We start from the raw sequence: 20,314 nt of genomic DNA, 5'->3' as shown, positions 1-20,314 counted from the left end.
GAGCTTTTTTTTTTAAATGTTTATCGATCGAACTGATCAATGGTTTCTAGAAGCTATACCTTGATTTCGAAGTATTCTTTGATGAAATACCCCAAATTGTAGTAAGTCATTCATTAGTTTGACTATTTAGTTCGCATCAAATATCAGTGACAAAAAATATTAGGTTATACTCACCCCTTTATTGTGAATATGAAAATCTTACAACTGAGAAAATATTGAAGAAGAATGAAGTATTTGAAATATTTATAAGAGTGGTATTCTTTACTCTTAAAATTTCATGATTATTGTGTAAGTCACAAAAAATAGTACGTCACTAAAATGTCAAATGGGAGTAATGATAATTGATAATGAGTTCTTTTAAAATGAAATATCACTTACAGACCTCCATATTTTCTCTTTTCGTGACGAATCACTCTTTCAAACCAGAAGTAACCCTCCTCAAACTATCAGGACTCGTAGAATAAAAGAATTATAACATATTACTGCAACACAAATATATTTATTTCGCATCAGAGGAAAGTCTGAGGCGATATTTTCCAATTCGAGACATGGGCGAATAAAAGTAATGATGTACTATTTAAAACCGAAACTTTCAATTTGATAGCATGAGTTTTGAAAGGATAATTTGTCGCTAAAAAAAAGACAAGTTGAGTGGGACTGATGCATCCTACTAATGAGAAATATAGATCAGTGCGAATTCGGTGATTCGCACCCCGTGGCCTCGATGAGCATCGCCGTTGGTGGCGATGGACGTCGCGAGGCTTTTCCGCCCAAGCAGCAGCACAGCTGAGAGGTTGGCGAGAGGGGGGTTGAGGAGTTTGGGGAAGGGGACGAGACGTGGGAGGGTGGTCAACCGTGACTCCCGCCAAGGAAATTGTCTGCCTTCCCATTCCGAGGCGGGCAGTCTGATACAAAGCAGTTCATATCGTGCGGATCACGCGACTTTCACTTGTTTTTGCGACGGTGCGCGCAGATTGGTGCACGCCTCGTGGTGGTATTTCGTCTAAAATCCAGGACAAGCGCGATGGGTGCTTGTGACAATCGTTCCAATATTAGAACGAAGGTTTCCGCGGTGATGGATTGATCATTGCATTGTTTTTTCTCGGGTATCCTTCCGCGTCGGTTCGTTAGTGGACAGCAGTTTTGCTTGTTATCCTGCCAGTGAATTCAGGTTGAATGTATCGGCGTGTGGTTTCTGCCACGTAAAATTATCGTGGACTGCCTGTCAGCCAATCAGAGAGAAGGATCTTAAGTTACAATAATTAGACAATATTTTGAATTCAGTCGCTACTATTTATCTACGGTATTTATTTGCCTGCAAATGGTCTAGAGTATTTCTTTGCCTATTAAGATTTGATATGACCAAATGATTCATAATCATGCTCTATTTTAGCAGGGAATGAAATTAAATATTGAGGGATACCTTAAATGGCTGTTATATTATTTTAATTTACCATTTTTTGCTAAGGGTTTAGCGATTTCCGTGTGGAAATTAACCTGTGAATTCTACCGAAAGCCTAATTCCAGGGAGTCACAAGAATCGTAAGCACTGAGTCAATTAATCTTAGACAATTTTGGTTACATGTTTTAGAGTATATTTATATGTAGGAAGCGCGGTAGCCTTGTGGGTAAAGCGCGGGGTAACTGACCGAAGGGTTCTGGGTTCGATTTCGAAACTTCTGGACATCCCTATCCATAAATCCTTAAAGGTCAAGGTGGCTCATAGGATGTAACTGGCCGGATGGGTGATGTTCACTCGCCTTTGGTTTAGTTTAGTGTGGTTGCTCCTTTCACCTACCTATGCTAATGCTCGGGTTTATTCACTTATTGGTTGAGCACATTTTTCAGGAATTTTTCCCTCAGTTACTTTGCTTTCATTTTTTAGGCAAATACGTCTAGAAAGGGGTCTCCAATTTACTAGGCCACGAGGGCCACATTCCAAGTTCCGAATCGCCCCGCGGGCCGGATAGCAAATTTGCCGATGACTGAAGTATTCGATACCAACATCTACTGAATAATCCGGTAGTGTATTTCTTATTTATGAACCGTTGAAGGCGACTTTGACGTGCAGTACAGCGCTGCAATGCTCCTAGCGGCGTCTCACCGAGTTTAACGAGCGAAAATCGCGCGCTACTTGAAACGAGTGCGCGGGCCGGATTAAAGTCCTCCGCGGGCCGTATTTTGGAGACCCCTGGTCTAGAGTGTTCTCTTGCGTCATATACTATTTATTATTTATCATTTAGCAAGTCTCTTTTTGGAGAAAGAAATTTCTCGCTCATCAGGAAGCACCGCCTTTTTTCTCTTATCCACTTACGATACTCAGGCCTGCCGCCGTCTAATTTTCATCTCAGCTGTTTCTCAATCCACTCATGATTGGAATGGCTTTCCAAAACATCTCACGACGTTCTCATTTATGATGAGTCAATGTGCGTGCAATTAACTTGATATGATCCACGACCGACCGATCACTCACTTGAGTTGCGTTCTCTTTAACAGCTGGACATCATGCGGAAATTCCCTTTGTGTTGGCTAGTTCACACGACCGTTATTCGAGGGATGGATAATCAACTGATAATTTATTAAATTGTAGTTTTAGAGGCCTGCGAAAAGGACGCTGGCATTACAATGCAAACTTAAGTACCAGTATTATTTCCATAATCAGGTATTCTTCTTCGCCAAAAAAATATTTAAGTGTTGGAAACTTTAAATTGTGAGTTTGATATGTATTGAAAAGTTAGCACACGGTCAAAAATGCCTGTAGTTCATTTTGAATTATGCATGGATATCTAATAAACTCGTCTACCAGATCATGGTTACTATGAAGCTCTGTATTGACTGTGGTATTAAATAGTTTTGATATCACTTTTATTTGATTTGGTCGAAGTAACTATTTGAAACTGATCTAATTGAAACTAGATTTTATGAAAAGGCATGGTTAGCGATGATGTGTGTCATTATGGTAGATAGTTTGTCAGCAACAATGCTTGGGTAACTGAAAGGCGTAGCAAATCCATCTCTCTCCGACCTCTTGGGAAAGATGTGAAAATGAACAATAATGAAGTTCAATGGATTCTTTGATGTATAAACGCTATCTTTTGCCCTAATTTTTGTTATATTATCCTAAGTTTCTTTATTAAGAAGAAAACAGAATTTGTAAGTACATCAAAGGCTGCAATAGGGTAGTTTCCTTCATCAAAGAAAATGAAAGGCGTTGATTGCGATTCTTTACCCACCATTAGTGTATTCATAATATACAAATTATTTGGTTTTAGAAATACCGGTTTATACGAATGGCAATGGTCAATTTTATCCTCATTTGAAAAGGCCAGATTGGCGTCCGTGCGATGCCACTCCACGTGACGTCACAGAGACCTAGTTTCTATACGAGTAGATAGGAGTTTTACATCGCCTGAGATTACCAATGCATGCATGAGGCACAGAGATCAGGGAAACATATCTTAATAATCACCTATTAAAACTGGCTAAGGTCGGAAAGCTTTCTTCGTTTGATAAGGTATTAATAATCCTTATTTAAGCCAAGCGCTACCAGCTAGCAGGGTACTCTGCTACCTGCTAGCATCCTGCGTAGTATCAGCGCTCAAAACCTCGCCCCAAGGTCAACTCACTTGCGGCAGCGGGAACCAGAACGACGTCACACGGAGTTTTCCCAGCATTCATACTTAGCCGTCGCGTTTTCGCGCGCTTGAAAATTTCCGCCTTTAAATTAATTGCGAAAAATAGATATCATCATTTAAAAATCTAAAAGCGTGAAATACGTAATCCAGGAGTAATAATCTTTCGATTTAGGCAATAAAAAATGATAGGAAACCGCCCTATTACATCAAAACGCATGGCATGTATTTTGAGGCGATGCATGGCGTCGCTAGAGCTCAACCATGGAGTTATATGAGAATATTTCCTGCAAAGGTCATAGTGCTCTGGCATTCACCTCATCTTTATTCCAGACATCATCATTCTTGCGCAAAGGTCATTTAGAGACGCAGAATGACGTGATTACTGCTTTTGAAATCACGTCAATACTTTCACGAGCACACGCTCGCGTCCCATCAAACTGCAGGTATCCGTATATAAACGGTAATTCAAATAACTCCGCTAAACTTTGGGGAATTGGAACTCAATGCAAATTTTAAGTCCGAATATACGTTTTCGTTGATCATATGATATAAAAAACCACTTTCAACGTTTGGAATGTTTTCTTAAGCCTTCAACGAAAGCCAGCACCTATCGCTTAATTGGGTTCCCCTCTCATAGTAATACTTGTAACGCATGTGGTACTTGATATTAGGAAAAATGGGGGACTAAGGAACATTGAAATTAGTTTTGCTGATTAAATATGGAGCTGCCCTACAGACCGTTTTTTAATTCTACGTAAGCGGTATTTCAATTCGTTTCAACTTACAAATTATAAAGTATTTTATGTAAGAAGCTCAGATTCTGCGCGCCAAAATTATTAAGATGTAAATACACCAAAGGATGAATTTCGCCTTGAAAAAATAATTGACATAGTCGGGATTCGAACCCGGATCCCCCGATTGCCGGTCAGGTGTGTTAGCCAGTTACTCCACCATGCCATTTTCTCAGTGCAAACTTGAAGATGTAAATAGTTGGGTACCGTTTGGCAGTTTATCGGTTTAAAACTGTAGTATTTCGTCCTTGGTTTGCGAGCTAAGTTAGTGGCATTCCGCAAATTCATGACAAAATTAATAAATGTATACTTTTTCGATTTCACACAACCTTTTGTTTGATAAACCTCTATCAGTTAAACACACTAACAAGTCACTAACAGTCAGGGAAGTATTTGGGAAGGGTTTATTATTCCAATTGATGTAAGTACCCATTTACCTTGGCAATAATGCATGCATGGAAAAACCGGTCGGCGTCTACCAAATAAAACATTGTGTGAAATGTAGTACTGTTTAAATCTATTTAATTAGCACTAAGTACAAAAATCAATAAAGTCCATTGATCATAGTAAGAAAACTCCAATTTGATAATAGTTAAATGAGACATTGAAATATTTCCACAGGATTTATTTGAACACGACTCGTTTTGTTGCTACAACAACATTATCAAGTGCTAGCCACGCTGCTGTTACAACTAAACGCGTCGTTTTTAAATAAACCTTGTGGAAATATTGCATTTTCTTGATTTTCATTTAAGTAATAATGAGAACCTACACCACATCGTGCCGCATATTTATTTGTTTCAATAACCCCTGAAAACAGCACAATTAGGCATTTACGTCGTGGGATTTCAGCAACTGACGAAGATCACATAAAAACCCATGTCTAGGATAGGGGCAACCTACCCAGGCGGGACTCGAACCCGCGACCTACGGTTTGGCTGGCGAGGACCTAGCTCCACTACCTCCGAGGCCGGCAACAATATACTCCAATATCATACAATATACTCCAATTTTATACAACCTTTTGTAGAACTTACCCCCAGAGTCATCCTCTGGCTACGCGAGTTGATGTGGTGGCAAACAGCTGTAGGTGGCGTTATAATGATCCATGGTGGAATAAACATATTCGAGAAATAACCGGTCAAGCTAATCGTAAAATGGGTTTTGTTAAAAGAATATTGGGAAAGTGTGACAACAAAGTGAGAGAAATTAGCTACTTTTCCCTCGTTATCGCGACGAGAGAGATGTCTTTTTTCCATGATCAATAAGAGATTATAACGGCAGCGATAGAACTCATAAATAGATTGCATGACTTGTAGTGTAGCCTTCTAACCTATGTAAAACTTAATGCATGTTTCTTAATTTTATTATTATTTCTAATAGCATATGGTAGTATACTTTGTTAGTATACGTGACGTTTTTTGGACGGTGTGGTGTGCATGTGGGAGTCCAATTGCATGCTGCATGCTGGTGATTGATCACCCCCTGCCAAACACCCTAGAGGGGGCTCGCAGGGTATTATGTAGATGTAGATGTTATCTGCAAATGGTTCGGCCGATGTCGCATTCTCGGAAGCAACGGGGGCAGGTGACCTCCCATTTGGATGAACCCGGAGGGCGCGCGGTGGAATGCTTCGCAAACTGCCTCCCATTCGCGAGTGCCACTTGCGTTCAGTTCGCTTCCGTGACCGTCAATGGTTCACTGTCGGCAATTAAGTGTACTGTAAATTTTAGGGTCATTTCGAGAAGGAAGTAAAATATTAAGGAGGCTCAAATTGCGCTCTTGACCCGTTAGTAAACTCTGCGTGGGATGAGGGCGTGTTCTCCACCGATTGAATGCATGTTCAATTTATATGGAGCAGAGTGCATTATCTAGATTTTTGAACGTCACACATATTTGATTAAAGTTATGCTTTCTAAATCTGTACGGTAAATATCAATCTAATAAAAACAGATTAAATATTCTAATGATACGTACTCCTTTTCAAGTTAGATTAAAAAAACATTTGAGGTGATTGCGCTTTCAAGCTGACTGTATTTTTTTGCAAAATTAGGAAAACATATTGCTTCCAAAAGGCTAACTTCACTCTGGTTTTGATAACATAACTCTCTAACTCCTTTCTTTCTCTGAGATTTCTTCTTTTTTAATTGGCTGAATCTCCATAATTTTGTGTTCAAATTGATTTCATAGAATATGTGCTGAAAATTCAGTATACTTAATCGCAGATAAGTACGCTATCCTTACTGTGTAAACGATGTTGCTTTTAGGATTTGATAAGTTATTCAGAATATATTCTGTTGCAAATATGATATTCTTCGAGTGATTTCACTTAATAATCAGAGAGCGCATGTATTAATAGGTATATTTGGCTAGATATTGGTTAATGTACAGTAGTTTCAGAATTATCTATAAAATGGTTTGAAATAAAATGTTCCTTTATTCCTACTTAGATTATTTTCATGAATCCCTGTCGGTGTATTTTATACAAATGCGCGCGTGGAAAAATGAAATTTATTTTTCGAAATAACTTTAAAATGCTGGCAAAAAGAACAATGTCTTAAAAACAAAAAAGAATTTCATTAAATGCCTTTCATATTTTTACTTGCAGGCTGAGACATCTGCTAGAAATAAATTTAACTACGCAAATGGCATTTTTCAGTTTTGCTGCGCTTATTTCGCGTATTTTATTCAGTATTTCTGGCTTCTGTATTCATTTAGAGGACATTAAGAATGTCTTGTCTCCTGACCTAAATTTCGGGAGGCAAGCGAGTGCCACACTCGATGTTGCACGTTAAGGATTGATCACATTCGCTTGAAGGTCGCCGCCCGCCGGTTGGGGCGATTTACGACGCTAAGGTGGGGAGAGTCGGAAACTCAGAAGTGTTGGGTGCAATTCGCTTTCTTTGTGGTTATTTAGGAAACGGCCGTCTGTTTCTAAACATTAACTAGCCTCTTTGATAATCGAGCATTTACTTGCCTTTTCGGAAGAATAAGGTAGGTAACGCTGACGAGCCAATGTCTCAAGAGAACTTATATAATATGGCATGGTTCGTTATTATAAAAATAATAATAATAATATATTTCGCATTCAAGAAGCAATTTTGCATTTGAAACGGATTCGTTATAAAAAGGTGTATCACTTTCTATCTTTTTAAACCCAATTATCTACGAGGACATAGGCTTGAGTTATTGGTCATTTTTTGCAAAACAAGACGATGGTTTTGCGTGGAATAATTTGTGTGCAAGCATAGGCAATTTTTCCAGATTGATATGATGATCTTGCACCTTTCATAGTTTATATTGCGTATTTGTTTCCAAGAATCTATTATATCTCACCTTTTTCACGAAACGGAAAATCGTCTTTTTTCTCTTACTTTAGTTTTGAATTTTCTGTTCCCTGGAAATAGAATGGGTCACTTCTTGCATCTGTGATAATTAACTTTTTGATATGCTTTTTCTTACCTATTATTAACTTCTAGATTTTTCTTCTAAGTTTTTTCATTGAAGGTTAGTCCTGCGTGAAGAGAACAAATGAAACTGTTTGCGTCACGAAATGCGCACGTTAATAATGGCAAGGACGAGCAAAACTTACAGATTCTTGTCATAAATACAGCTGATTGTAATCAAAGGCGTAATCTACTTGCTGGATGAAGAGATGCTGAAATAAGTCTTTCTAATGCGAATCTTTCGTGCTGCTTTAAGATTGAAGATGATGATGATATTGCGATACTAAGCTTGATGGATGATAGAGAGTGATGTGAAATGCCCGGTTTATATAACCTTGGTTAATCTCCGTTTTCGTCTCCCGAATAAAGAAATAGCCTTAAGTCTAAAATAGCCTTTTAATAATGACTTGTTGGTTAATCATAGCCTCTAATGGTTTACTCCCTTAAAAGTAGTTAAAAATACGGACTTCATCAGTGTGGATTTTCAAGAGGAGGTTAGGCCATTTAAGAATGATTAGTCGAACAATGGTTTTATTGAAGTCTTTTTTAAGAGAAAGCTGCATCATAGAAACCGTAAAAAAAGAATTATTATTTTCTCATTGCAAGAATTATTGTCCAATCGCGTTAATAGTGAATATCTATGCATTAAAAGTGTGCCCGCGCATCGGATTAAGGCGCAGGAGTGAAATATTTATTTATAAATATGGTACCCTCTGGCAGTTTACCCTGCCAGTATCAATAATGAAAGGGTGCGTCGCCAAAGAAACATTCATCCACTCCCTACGTTGGATTTACTCATGCTTCTGTCGGTCGGGGGATAAACTGTAAATCGCGGTAATGAGAGTGGCCGCCCCGTGTCACCAGATCCCCTTGGCTGGGAGGGAGGTGAGGGGGTGGAATCCGGTTCCGCCGACGATCTCAAGGGAAAAAAGAACGAGGAGGGGGCGTGGCCGGGAGAAAAAGGCCAGCCTTTGGCGCGGCGAGAGGTTAGCTTGTGCTCACCACACGCACTTGAGAGCAGGGATGGCAGAAGAAACTAAACGAAAGTCAATACCAGTAAAATGTCAATAGTTTCGTTCCCAGTAGCGAATAGGGCAGTTTCCTTCATCAAAGAAAACGAAAAGCATAGATCGCGATTCGTTACCCACCATTAGTGTATTCATAATATATAAATTATTTGGATTTATAAATCCCATTTTAGACGAATGGCAATGGTCAATTTTAACTGCGCTTGAAAAAGGCCAGATTGGCGCACATGCGATGCCACGCCACGTGACGTCACAGGAACCTAGTTTATATACGAGTAGGTAGGAGTTTTACTTCGTCTGAGTTTACCAATGCATGCATGAGGCACAGAGATCAGGGAAACATATCTTAATAATCACCTATTAAAACTGGCTAATGTCGGAAAGCTTTCTTCGTTTGATAAGGTATTAATAATCCTTATTTAAGCCAAGAGCTACCTGCTAGCAGAGTACTCTGCTAACTGCTAGCAGCCTGCATCGTATCAGCGCTCAAAGCCTCGCCCCAAGGTCACCTCACAATGCGGCAGCGGGAACCAGACTGACGTCACACGTGCTTTTCCCATCATTCATATTTAGCCGTTTCGTTTTCGCGCGCTTGAAAATTTTCCCTTTTCATTTAATCGCGAAAAATAGATATCGTCATTTTAAAATCTAAAAGCGTGAAATACGTACTCCAGGAGTAATAATCTTTCGATTTAGGCAATAAAAAATAAAAGGAATCCACCCTATTGTAGAAACGAAATGTATTTAAATCTGAGGAGCAAAAATCAGGGTCGAAACGAAATTGGAGTCAAAACTAAAGTAAAACTGAAGGAAGAAAAAAAATGCAGATAATGTTTCGCACCGGAGCCACGTGCTTCACCTTAGAACAGTTTGGTTTCGACTCAAACACCAAGTACGAAGTATGGTTGAATGAATTAGAGGTTGGGCCAACCGGCATTAGATGCATGGCGCACTCATATTTTTACCTCAAACAGGAGAACAGTGAACGCTAATCATTTCGATTTTTAAGCTCAATGCTTTAACCTCTCTACACGTATGTTAAACGTAGTAGGTCGGAAGTGTTCCATATTTCGTCCCGGGTCGAAACTAAACTTCTTAGTGATTTTAATTTCGTGCGTGAACGAAACTGAACCTAGGCCTCATATTTTCGTTTACCTCCGGGTCGAAACGAAAAATTTTCGTTTCATTTACCATCCCTGCTTGAGAGAGCGTTGGCTTAAGAAGACGCATCACTCCCATTCGATCGGTTTTTTTCGCGACGAAGTACTCATCCAATACTTAAGCTATCGTCTTGAAAATTTTCAGGGTATGTTGACTAGACTAAGGGTCGGCAACGAACGGCTCGCCAGCCACATACAGCTCTTTCGAGCGGCCGTTTGAGATGGAGTGGTACGTAGTCTTAATTACAATATATCCATTGACCTTTGCAGATTTTGTTATGCTCGCACATACCAAAACAAACAAAGCGAGATATTTTAGCACATGTTTGCTAATAAATTGTTTTTCTTTCAAGGATGAGTGTTCAATGCTAAAAAATTAAACCTAAAGTGCAGATTATGTTGAACATTCATCCGAAAGTTATTTGAAATGACACTTTTTCCGGCAATCTCATTCTACTTTGGTGCTATCTTCATTCAAATATTGTATTTTACTTAATTTTCTGAATTAATTTTCTAATAAACCATTAACTATTGTCTTGAGTGCATGTTTCATTTTTATCGCGAAATTTATAACTCACCTTTTCAGCTTTGTTTCAAAACGGCGCGGCACGTCGAAATGTGTATATCCTATTCTACTATGCGGTTGAAATATATATGCATAATTAATACCCATAGCGGTTGGAGAGAAGCGCAGATTTCTTTTCTGTTTATATATTTTAGTGTGGAAGGGCAATGTATTTGGTTCCCATGCTCCGATTTCTCGCAATGGGCTTGGGCAATTTGCTTCGCCCAAGCAGTTAATCCGAGAAAAGTTTCCTGTGATCCCAGGTTCACAACTGTTGCTCGTAGTTTGGGGCTCACATGTATATTTTTTCCGAGAAATATGGGGTTCGTGGTGGAAGAGAACAGCTCGAAACGACGGTTGTAAGGTCACTTGGAAATGCCCACGCCCCCATTGTGTCGCGTAGAGAATAATAAACGTGGTGGGGCATCGAATCAACTCACATGAGTCACCTTGAAGAGAAACTATCCAAGAAAAGACACCGGTATTTCAGCCTGACCTTTCGTCAGCTTCCGGATGAATGAACTTAGTCCAGCGATTTCGTAAATCCCCTTGTTGAATTCGTTGTATACAATGCATCAAAATGATCCTTTATGATTAGCCGCAATAACATATCGCTCACGATTTATTTATCGTTGCCGGTGCTATAGAATTTCTGCGAGTTTTATGACCCGCATCTTTGAACAAAAAGCTTGGCCTTCAAAGCTGTTACCGAAAGACTCTATTTTGGAGGCTCAATTTTATGTAAAGTGAAAACGTATTTTCGATGTTTTTAATGCTAGGTAAACATTCTAATCAATCCTAAATTTGCACTTTGTTACGAATAATGAGGTTTCTGCGCTTATTTCACATTAATAACTCCTATAACCTTGATAAACATTTGTTTTCTGTTTTTATGGTGAATTTGGTGATATTAAGTTTGACGTCACTTAACCAATACATGTTCCTAAAATAAATTAACTACATTAAATTCTTTCTATTTTGATTAACCAAGGGGCCATTGAGATTTTCCTAGGACTCATACAGAATACAAATGATTTTTATGCAAGCAGTTTTAGAATGTTTTCACTTTAAAAATGAACTTTTTCGTAACACCTCATTATTTCTCAATATAGCCCTAATGTTTTCCTATCTTTCATTAAATATTAAAAAAATGGTAGGGAAAATAGTGCTTTGATCACCATTAATTAAAGATAGATAGTGACTTCTATTTAAGCATAGATTTGGTGGGATAATCTTATGGATTCACGCAAACTTGAGCTCTAATTGCAGACTGAGAATTAATTTTTATTTTCATTTCCATCGGTTGCAAATTCACCCGGCTGAGATTAGCCTACGCAACCAGTATTATCTCATCTTACAGCATTTTATATGAATTTTAACCTTAGAGGAGCCTAATCCCTGAAGGGCCCTGGAAATTAATGAGTCGAAACTGGTCGTGAGTTTATTCTGTGAATACCTTGTAGCATAATTAATTAGCCTTTTTTGAACACCTTAAATTAAAATCTGGAGTTTTACTGACAAATATATTTTATATCGAGTCCCTAATTGTCGAATATTACTTAACCAAATGACGCAATTCACCTTTCAAGAACCCCTCTCTAACTCAGTGTTGCTTCCGAGCAACATGAAGAACCGTCATTAAAAAAAATATTTAAATTCTTAGCTGCATTGAAAAGGAATATCAACTGCTATGAGGCATTTTATGTTGCAAAATGAAATGGCCAAATATAAAGCTCCTGTGACAGTTGTGACTGACGTGAAAATGTATAAATTTTCAAAATGGCAAAAATCTTCAAGTGTGAACGTGTCGTATTGTAGCGATAGAATTAAGTATCTTATCACTACTTACTCTTTTTTTAACTTCTTTATTTTTCCTCTTTATCTTTTTAAAGGTACAAAAGATTCTCTGAACTTCCGTGTTCTCTTTTTTCTCCCCAAACATAAACAACCACCCATTATTGGTTATTTTTCCATGACAACTTGTAAGAGGGTTTTCTATAGCATTTATAACATCCACGTCAAACGCTTATATATGGGATATAAAGGGTTGATGTCAAGCTTATACGCTGGGCCAATTCTACGCTTTTCCTTCGGAATCTTGATGCGTCTTTCGATGTCTCCCTGCATCCCTTGAATCGCGGCTTTCAGCGCGTCGGACGCAAGCCGGACTTTCGTCCCACATACCCGCGCCTCCTCCCCCCTCTCCCTCACGCCCCCTCAGCGCCACTCAACTTGCTCCTTGCCTCCCACTGCCTCTCGGGTTGGCTGGCCGATGGTAAACAAGCAAGTGGGACGCTTCTCCGTCTGATGAAGTCTGCCCCCGACTGCTTCCCTCCATCTCAAGATTTATGCTCAGACGATAGAAAGATTAATTAAGCTTCTATCGGACTGGTTCTCAGGATTTCAAGAAATTTTATCTGAAAAAAAAGAGTTCAAAAGGATGCAGTTTCAACATTGTTGATCACTTATGAAGATTTCCTTTTATGGGGCTTCACGATTGTGGCTATCATGATTTTCGCTAAGGTTAAAGCGTCGCTATCGCGTTTATTATTAAGCATATCCAAGTGGGCAGCGTGGCGTAAACTTAAGCTGTGATGTCACTTATGAGAAGGCTAAATCATACTTTAAGTGGAGAAATTTTCATTTTGGCAAGTGAGTTGTTCCAGAAATGATATTTTAAAAATTATTTCTAAAGGCTTCGGCTACTATAGGATAGATGCTTTAAGATATTAATAGGTTCCGTCATAGAATTCCAAATTAGGGGCTATTTTCATCATTTTCTTTCAAGGTGTCTTCTCGTTTATATTTTTAGGTATGTCTGAGTAGGCTGCATGGCTTAAATATAAGATGTATTTCGTAGTTGAAGCCTTGAATAAGTCGCCAAATTATGCTTTTTTTCAGGCATTTTCTCTTATGAGATTGCTAGTAAAAGGCGTCATAGGTATATTGTTCGTGAATTATCACATAATTGTAATGCTAATTTCAGTCCCTCGCTCTGAAATTACTGCCAAATGAGCATCAATCGTACTTGGAGCTATTTTTCTATCTGTCAAGCCCTCATTTTTGAATAATTTAGGATAAAATGAATTGGAAATATCTTCAATCGTAGTAATTTTGGCTCTCACAGAATAGAGTAACCTCTTTTTATTTAGTAAATAATTTGAGAAGGTATGGAGTTTTAAATTACGTGTTTGAATGTTACGTGGACAATGTGCTGCAATAGAGCCAAATATTCCTCATTGCTCCTCAGCTATTTTAATTTTAATCTTTATTGTCAAGTATGTCTCAAGCAGGTCAGACCCTACGGAACTTCGAATGAAATGACTGGTTTATTTTGAAAATGTTCATTTTTAAGCGTTCCTTAAAAATTGGCACACTTTCCTATAAAAAAATAAGTTAAATTTTTGCTCATCCCTTCAACTCTTTATGATTTTCTATTGCACAAAAAATTCCTCTCTGTCTTCAAGGTGGCATACTAGTAGTTCAAACCCTTTTTTATGTTATAATGTCACCAAACAGAGTATTTTATTTTACGTTTCTTCCTCGCAACACCCAGAAATATGTTTTTTTCTCTTTCAAATTCCACGCCCTATCAATGTAATCTTAAAGTTGGCATATGCATCGCTAGTTGCAAGACTCAACGTTTCCTACCAAAAGGAAACATGTTTTGGAAACATGCTTGATGTTATTAGCATGACATGTTTCCTTTTGCTAGTCAACGTTTAGTCTTGACCCTAGCAACAACTTAAATAAAAACAAGATAAATAGTCCAACTTGGAAATGATGTCTTCTACAGTTAGCGATTCACATGTGTTAATGAAACCATTTTATGTTACAAATTCACCAAAGAGAATCTCTTAGTTTACGTGTCTACCTCAAATCTTCCAAAACTATTTATTTTCTCTTTCAAATTCCACACCCTATCATTATAACCATCGTTAATTTTCAAACGTGATTATTATTGTATGTGATTGGGGTTTCCGATTTCAAAATGTTTGATATCGGTGAAAACGCGTCTATTCCCACGCGTCACGCGCCACTTGGTGATTTAGAAAAGTGGAGAGTCTGTTTCGGGGACTTCTCTGAGCTTGCCCAAGCATCCGCGATTGCACAACCAGCCTGTCCTCCGTCTCATGCTGCCTCCCCGAAGGTATAACCTTTCCCTTCCCGCTCCATTCCGCGGTGCATTCGAGTTTCACCCCCGTTCCCTTCGATTCTGAGCTCCACGTCGACTGCTGCCCCGCCGGCGTTGGCATCCGCGATATTTTTGGGCAATTACCCACTTTCTGCTATTTTATGAATCGGCAGACTGTTGTGCTCCGTTGAATTATTATTTTCCACTTGCTTACTGGCGTTTATTGAATGCCGTGGTGAAACTTTTATGGGATATTGGGCGTTGCATGGGATTTGAGGCTCCCAGGTAACAAAAATGTATTCCTAATATAGTAAAATAGAATGGTAAAAAAATAAAATGTATTCCTGTTGTTTACCACTCCCATTTGCAGTAAGATTTGTGGTCGATAGATTGATGAGCGTGAAATAAAAGTCTGCAATAGTTTCCAAACCAGCGTTTCCAAACATTTTCGTTTATTTTTCCATCATGAGGATTAGGTCAACCAGTGAGGATAATTGAACAGTCTGTATTGAATTGAGGATTATTTAGTATTTCCTATTGATCCACCAAGCCCTAAAACTCTTGCTTTGTAAATCCTTTTATTTCTGACTGTCCAGTGTCCATCCCTTGATGTCAAGGCGTAATGGTAAAAGAAATATTTTTTGTAAATAGTCGGTCAATGAGATTTAGTGGGGTTAAAAGTTATTTTTATGCTTTCCTATATGTCTCCAATTGATAAGTAGTTGAATTTATTGTCTTACTGCTCTACTTCTATGTTTCTTGCCCCACTCGTTCAGCATATTTGGCATAAAACACAAACTCTCACATGCGAGTATTTTGGTATTTTCCTCGATTTAACAATTTATTTTCCTCTTGCATTCGAAGTTTCATTAAATATTCTCTTCAAATTGCTGTTAGTTCAATTTTGGTCCATGTTCAGAGTGACGCAGCTTTTTGATCTATCGCCATAATGCTGAGAACTCCATTTCGTTATAACTCTGGGGTAAAAGTTCGTCAATCGTTTTACATTGCTGTAAAATTTGTCTCCTATTTCTTCTGGTAAATGTTAGCCTACTCAAGCTTAATGAAAATACACCAAAATATTTACCATCCTTTCGTATTTTGAATGGCCATGATTTCACCTTCCTGCTTGCCAACTTGCAGTTGTAAGTTCGATACAATTTTTGTTAATGACAGTACCACATAAAGTCGAAATCACGGTTTATCTCTATTGATATTGTGAGGAGAAGATCCTAGTATCTTTCTGGTGAGATGGAATAAAATATGATACACAATGAATATAATGCATGTCATGGAGTTTTTTTTTCTGCCACCAACACCATGTCCTCAAAAGTATAAGTAAAAGCTTCCATCCCATTTATGCCCATTTGTTTCATCTTATAATGTCCTCGTCTTTGTCTCTTTTCTCTCAACCATGTTTTTCGATAAGCTTCCTTGATTTTCTTTCACTCCATTGAACCCCATCATGCCTCCGTCGATCTCAAACACTTACTTCCTGTTCTTTTCAGTGAAGAGAGATTGATCGATTGTTATATAGGACATCTCGAAGGAATTGTGTTGGTATACTGCTAAAGTTGGAAGACAATTTTGTACTCCTGTGCTGATCAATTTTGCGACTTTATAGTACATATTTAACCTATGAGTCGATGTGGATTTTACTTTCAATCTTAAGGACGCCTATATTTACAAACCCAGCAACATTATTTGTGATACTTTTACGACATATCTTATTTCAAAGATATAGCCGAATACATATCCATTACGGTAGTGTGTGGTATCTTGATAGAAATGGACTAATTTAGAACATTTTTTTGCATGAATCTTTAGAAAGGTCTCTAGGGCTTTTCTAGGCCGCTAGGAAAGGTCTTTTTGGGCATGAGTCTCATTAGTGTTCTTAATTATGAATGAAGTGATTACATGCCATTATGAGGAAAGAAATGCAGCCATTGAACTGTGAAACCCCAAATTAAATTCTGTATTGCAACTAGTTTTAATTATTTGAATGTATTTAGTAGTTGCTGTTGAGGCTAGATTTAATATCTGCACGTGTGTGTTTGAATTTTCTCTTCCAGAAATAGGGTTCAATGACGCCTGTTTCCAAATTTCGAGATGAGTTTGTTCGGCTGTACTTTTAATTAAGGTTGTACCCACTGATATTGTTTTCCTAATATTTTGCCCTGAGATAGATCGCGATATCGCAATGTTAATTTTCCTCGCAGCCAGAAAATTTATAAAAAATATAAAATGTGTAACATGGGCTGATTTCTTTGACATTTTTAACACGATTATTTTTTTCTCATTTCAGGAACCTTGGAAGAAGAACGCTGATTACATATTATTCGAAAGAGCGATGAAACAGTGGACTCCAGATTTCAGGCAGCAATCCGTGAAATGAGTTGTTACGAAATGATAGTGCTGTCGCTGTTTTATTCCAGACTCGTGTTCAGTTGACCAAGCGTTCTGGAGGACGCATAACTCTGGCTCTCAGAGGTTCTGTTTTTGTGAATTGGGCCAGAGGAAAGCATCAGAGTAATCAAGCACTTATTCACCACTTTACCTCAAGAGATAATAGAGATTTCATCAGAGAGAAAAAAAATAATATACCAATCCACGGTTCAGCTGCAACATTCCCACTTCGAGATGGTAAAAATAAAGAGCCGTGTATTTGTGTGTATGTGTAAGCATGTTTGCTTGTTTCGTGAGGTTCCGTTCTCCACGCCCTACTGCAGTGTGAGATGCAGGTGCGGTGAGGAGTTACAGTTTGAGCCTGGATGTGCGTTCAGAGTGCCATAACACGGGAGCCGTCGGCTACAACGAGGGTCTCCAAGATAGTGCTGGAAACACGCGCGGTTACTCGTGAGCAGTGCCCTCAGAAAACGGTGGAAAGAGTCGAAAAAAAGAGGTCCAGGATCCAGCGCGCACATTCGCATTCCATAAGAAGAAGAAGAAGTTGAGGTCGCAGCCAATGAAACTGCGTCGACTCCTCTCAAAAACTCGTTTCCTCTTGTGCGTTGAAGACCCCGAAGTAGGTCACTGGTGTTGTTCCCTCTTTAGAAGAATCCGCGGTGCCCTTCTCACCCCTGGTCGGTGATACAACCCCTCCACTGGTGGGTTCCTTATAATGATATTCCGTCTTCCATCATCTACCCCCCTCTGCCCCTACTCCAAAGTGGTGGTCCTGACCTGGAAATGACGCGGATGGGTGTCTGGCCAAACTGTGATTAAGGAAAGAAATAAAATGTTTACAGCTCCACAGATGGTGTTCAGCACTTTTAGGACCCCTGCTGTGTGTCCTTCGATTCGACGTTTCTCTCAACTCAAAGCCGAGTGTTTATTCTTGTGCACCGAGGAGAGTTTCGTCAGAAGTTTGCCAGTGATCCGCTGTTGAATATCTCCCGTAGGGGAGCTCAGAGATGCTGGCAGTGACTAGCGGAAGGAAACGTGCTTTTTTTATAAATCGTCAAATATTGTAATCGAAATTATTATACGTACATATCTTATGCAGCTATCCTTATCGTATCTGAGCTAAGCGATCAGTTCATGGAGGCATCGTTTATATATTTTTTTTGAATTAACGATTGTTTTATTCATTGGAGTGGCTCTTAGTTGATTCGTATCAATTTATGAAGCCATTAAACCAGCTGCTGTTTGTTTAACTTGGGAATTTTTAATGGTCAAGCGATAACCGTCCACAGTCTTGTACAAAGGATTCGCTATTTTTGGTTAATGTTGTTTTATTCCAGTCGCATGTAATATAATCGACATTATATGTAAATATATGTACTTATATTAAACCGAAATGTTAAGTATTTTTATTTTGACTCCATTTCACCGTTATGATATACCAATCACCCTATCTGAATCATACGCTGCAGAATTGGCTATTTTCGAGGTTGATAATAGTTGTGTTTTATGGCTTCCTGTAATTCATACTAGCTATGACTTAGTGTTATTTTGTGAAGACAAAAAGGATACAGTGTATTACTACCTTCTCCTCATTAATCTCGCAGTTTCCCGTAAGGAAATATACGATAATTATGCAGTCAAAAGAATGATTCAATTTTTTTGAACGGCATATATATTTTACCACTTCAAAGCTTTTCGAAACTAATATTCATGAAAGTATTCAAACCAATTTCCTGTTTTGGATTTCAATTTGTGGAAAAGACAGACGAGATATTCCTGGGTTATCATTCGGATTCTAATGAACAGACATTATAATTTGATGAATGAAAGGCATATTTATTGCTTAAGTACTCGTACTTCCTCTTTTCTGTACTCTAAACTCGCCTTGCTCTCGCATAGACTATTTTTCTTGATATCCATGACATCGTAGAGACTTTTCTCTCCTCACACTTGCTGGAATTTAACACGTCTTATGCCTTCTGTCATCACCTCCGGGCAATGCAGTCCCAAAAACGTTGGCGCCGTATCTGTTAGTAGAATATATTTCAGTAATATTCTTCTTACCTTACATGCATATTCGTCTAAAATTCAATTTTCAAGCCGTTAGCCGTCACTCTTGTATCCATTGTCATATTTATCATACCCAGATCTAATGATAGACGAAGCATGCGTAGCAAATTTGGCGTAAATACAGGGTAATTACTGTTGGAATTCACCGGCATTATACCATGGAGAAATGTCAAATCATTCTCTACTTTATTAATTAATTTTTTTCGGTGTAGGCAGTGGAGGAAGCTAGAACTTAACGGTAACTATTAACCTGAGAAAAAGTTGTGTATCTTACTTTATTCGCTTTTCTACCGCACGTAATCCAGGTATGAGCAACGCAGTACTACACACAGCCCATTATATATAACAACAGAGAACCACAATGCTCTTCTCTCTCGATATTACCTTTCAGTTATCCTTGAGATAGACACACCCTCATTCTACATTTTTTCTTCCAATCTAAATGCCTATTTTCTTTCCGCCGAAATATTTAGGGTTCCAATCCGTCTCTCTTTTATTACAATGATCGATTGGAATGCATAGGTTTCTTTAATAATTATAAAAACGTCGATGAACTTGTTTGCGAAACATAGATTGATACGTGTAAACGTGAAGTATCCACAAAATGGGTAAAATACCAAAAAAATGTAAATGGCCGCATTTGCGGTATCTTCTAAAAAATTTGTAATCACCAGTACCAGCAGCAAGGAACAAGTCGAAATCAATTTCATTTACTATTGATTTCCATAATACCTTAATACTTTCGTAAGATATTAACGCTAAACGATCTCCAAATTTTGCTTTTGGAGTTGAAATTATGGTGCAATGTGTTCAGTTTAAAATTTAGGAATGTATTTATTGGTAATTCCTAGGTAAAGTTGTTTCTATACCTGACAGTGCAATTTCAGGTTGTCTAATGGTATAAATAGTAGGAATTTCCTAGCATATTAGTGCAATTCCCTGACTTGTAAGTATGTAAGAGAATTCCTTCAAGTGTAAGTGAATTTCATGGCTGTTAAATATTTTGTAGATCGGTTAACATCCTTCATTTTAGCATTGATAATTTTTAATAGAAAAATTAAGCAGCGCTGCTAATACC

General features: G+C 38.3%; 1 protein-coding gene and 1 long non-coding RNA gene across 2 annotated transcripts in view; both read left to right on the top strand.

Annotated features, from left to right (window-relative positions):
* LOC124155685 (zinc finger CCCH domain-containing protein 4) overlaps positions 1–18,560 on the top strand; it is a 49,662-nt gene extending 31,102 nt beyond the window's left edge. Inside the window, exon 2 of the mRNA XM_046529712.1 lies at positions 17,066–18,560. The gene's annotated coding sequence lies outside the window, so the exon portion shown is untranslated. The remainder of the gene's footprint in view (positions 1–17,065) is intronic.
* The window catches only part of LOC124155686, a 171,800-nt gene that overhangs the window by 91,116 nt on the left and 60,370 nt on the right, over positions 1–20,314 (top strand). The window lies entirely within an intron of this gene.

The sequence above is a fragment of the Ischnura elegans genome, chromosome 3, assembly GCF_921293095.1.
Source record: "Ischnura elegans chromosome 3, ioIscEleg1.1, whole genome shotgun sequence".
NCBI classification, from domain to species: domain Eukaryota; kingdom Metazoa; phylum Arthropoda; class Insecta; order Odonata; family Coenagrionidae; genus Ischnura; species Ischnura elegans.
The sequence above is the reverse complement of the archived record's forward strand: the minus strand, read 5'-3'. Positions and strand labels throughout refer to the sequence as shown.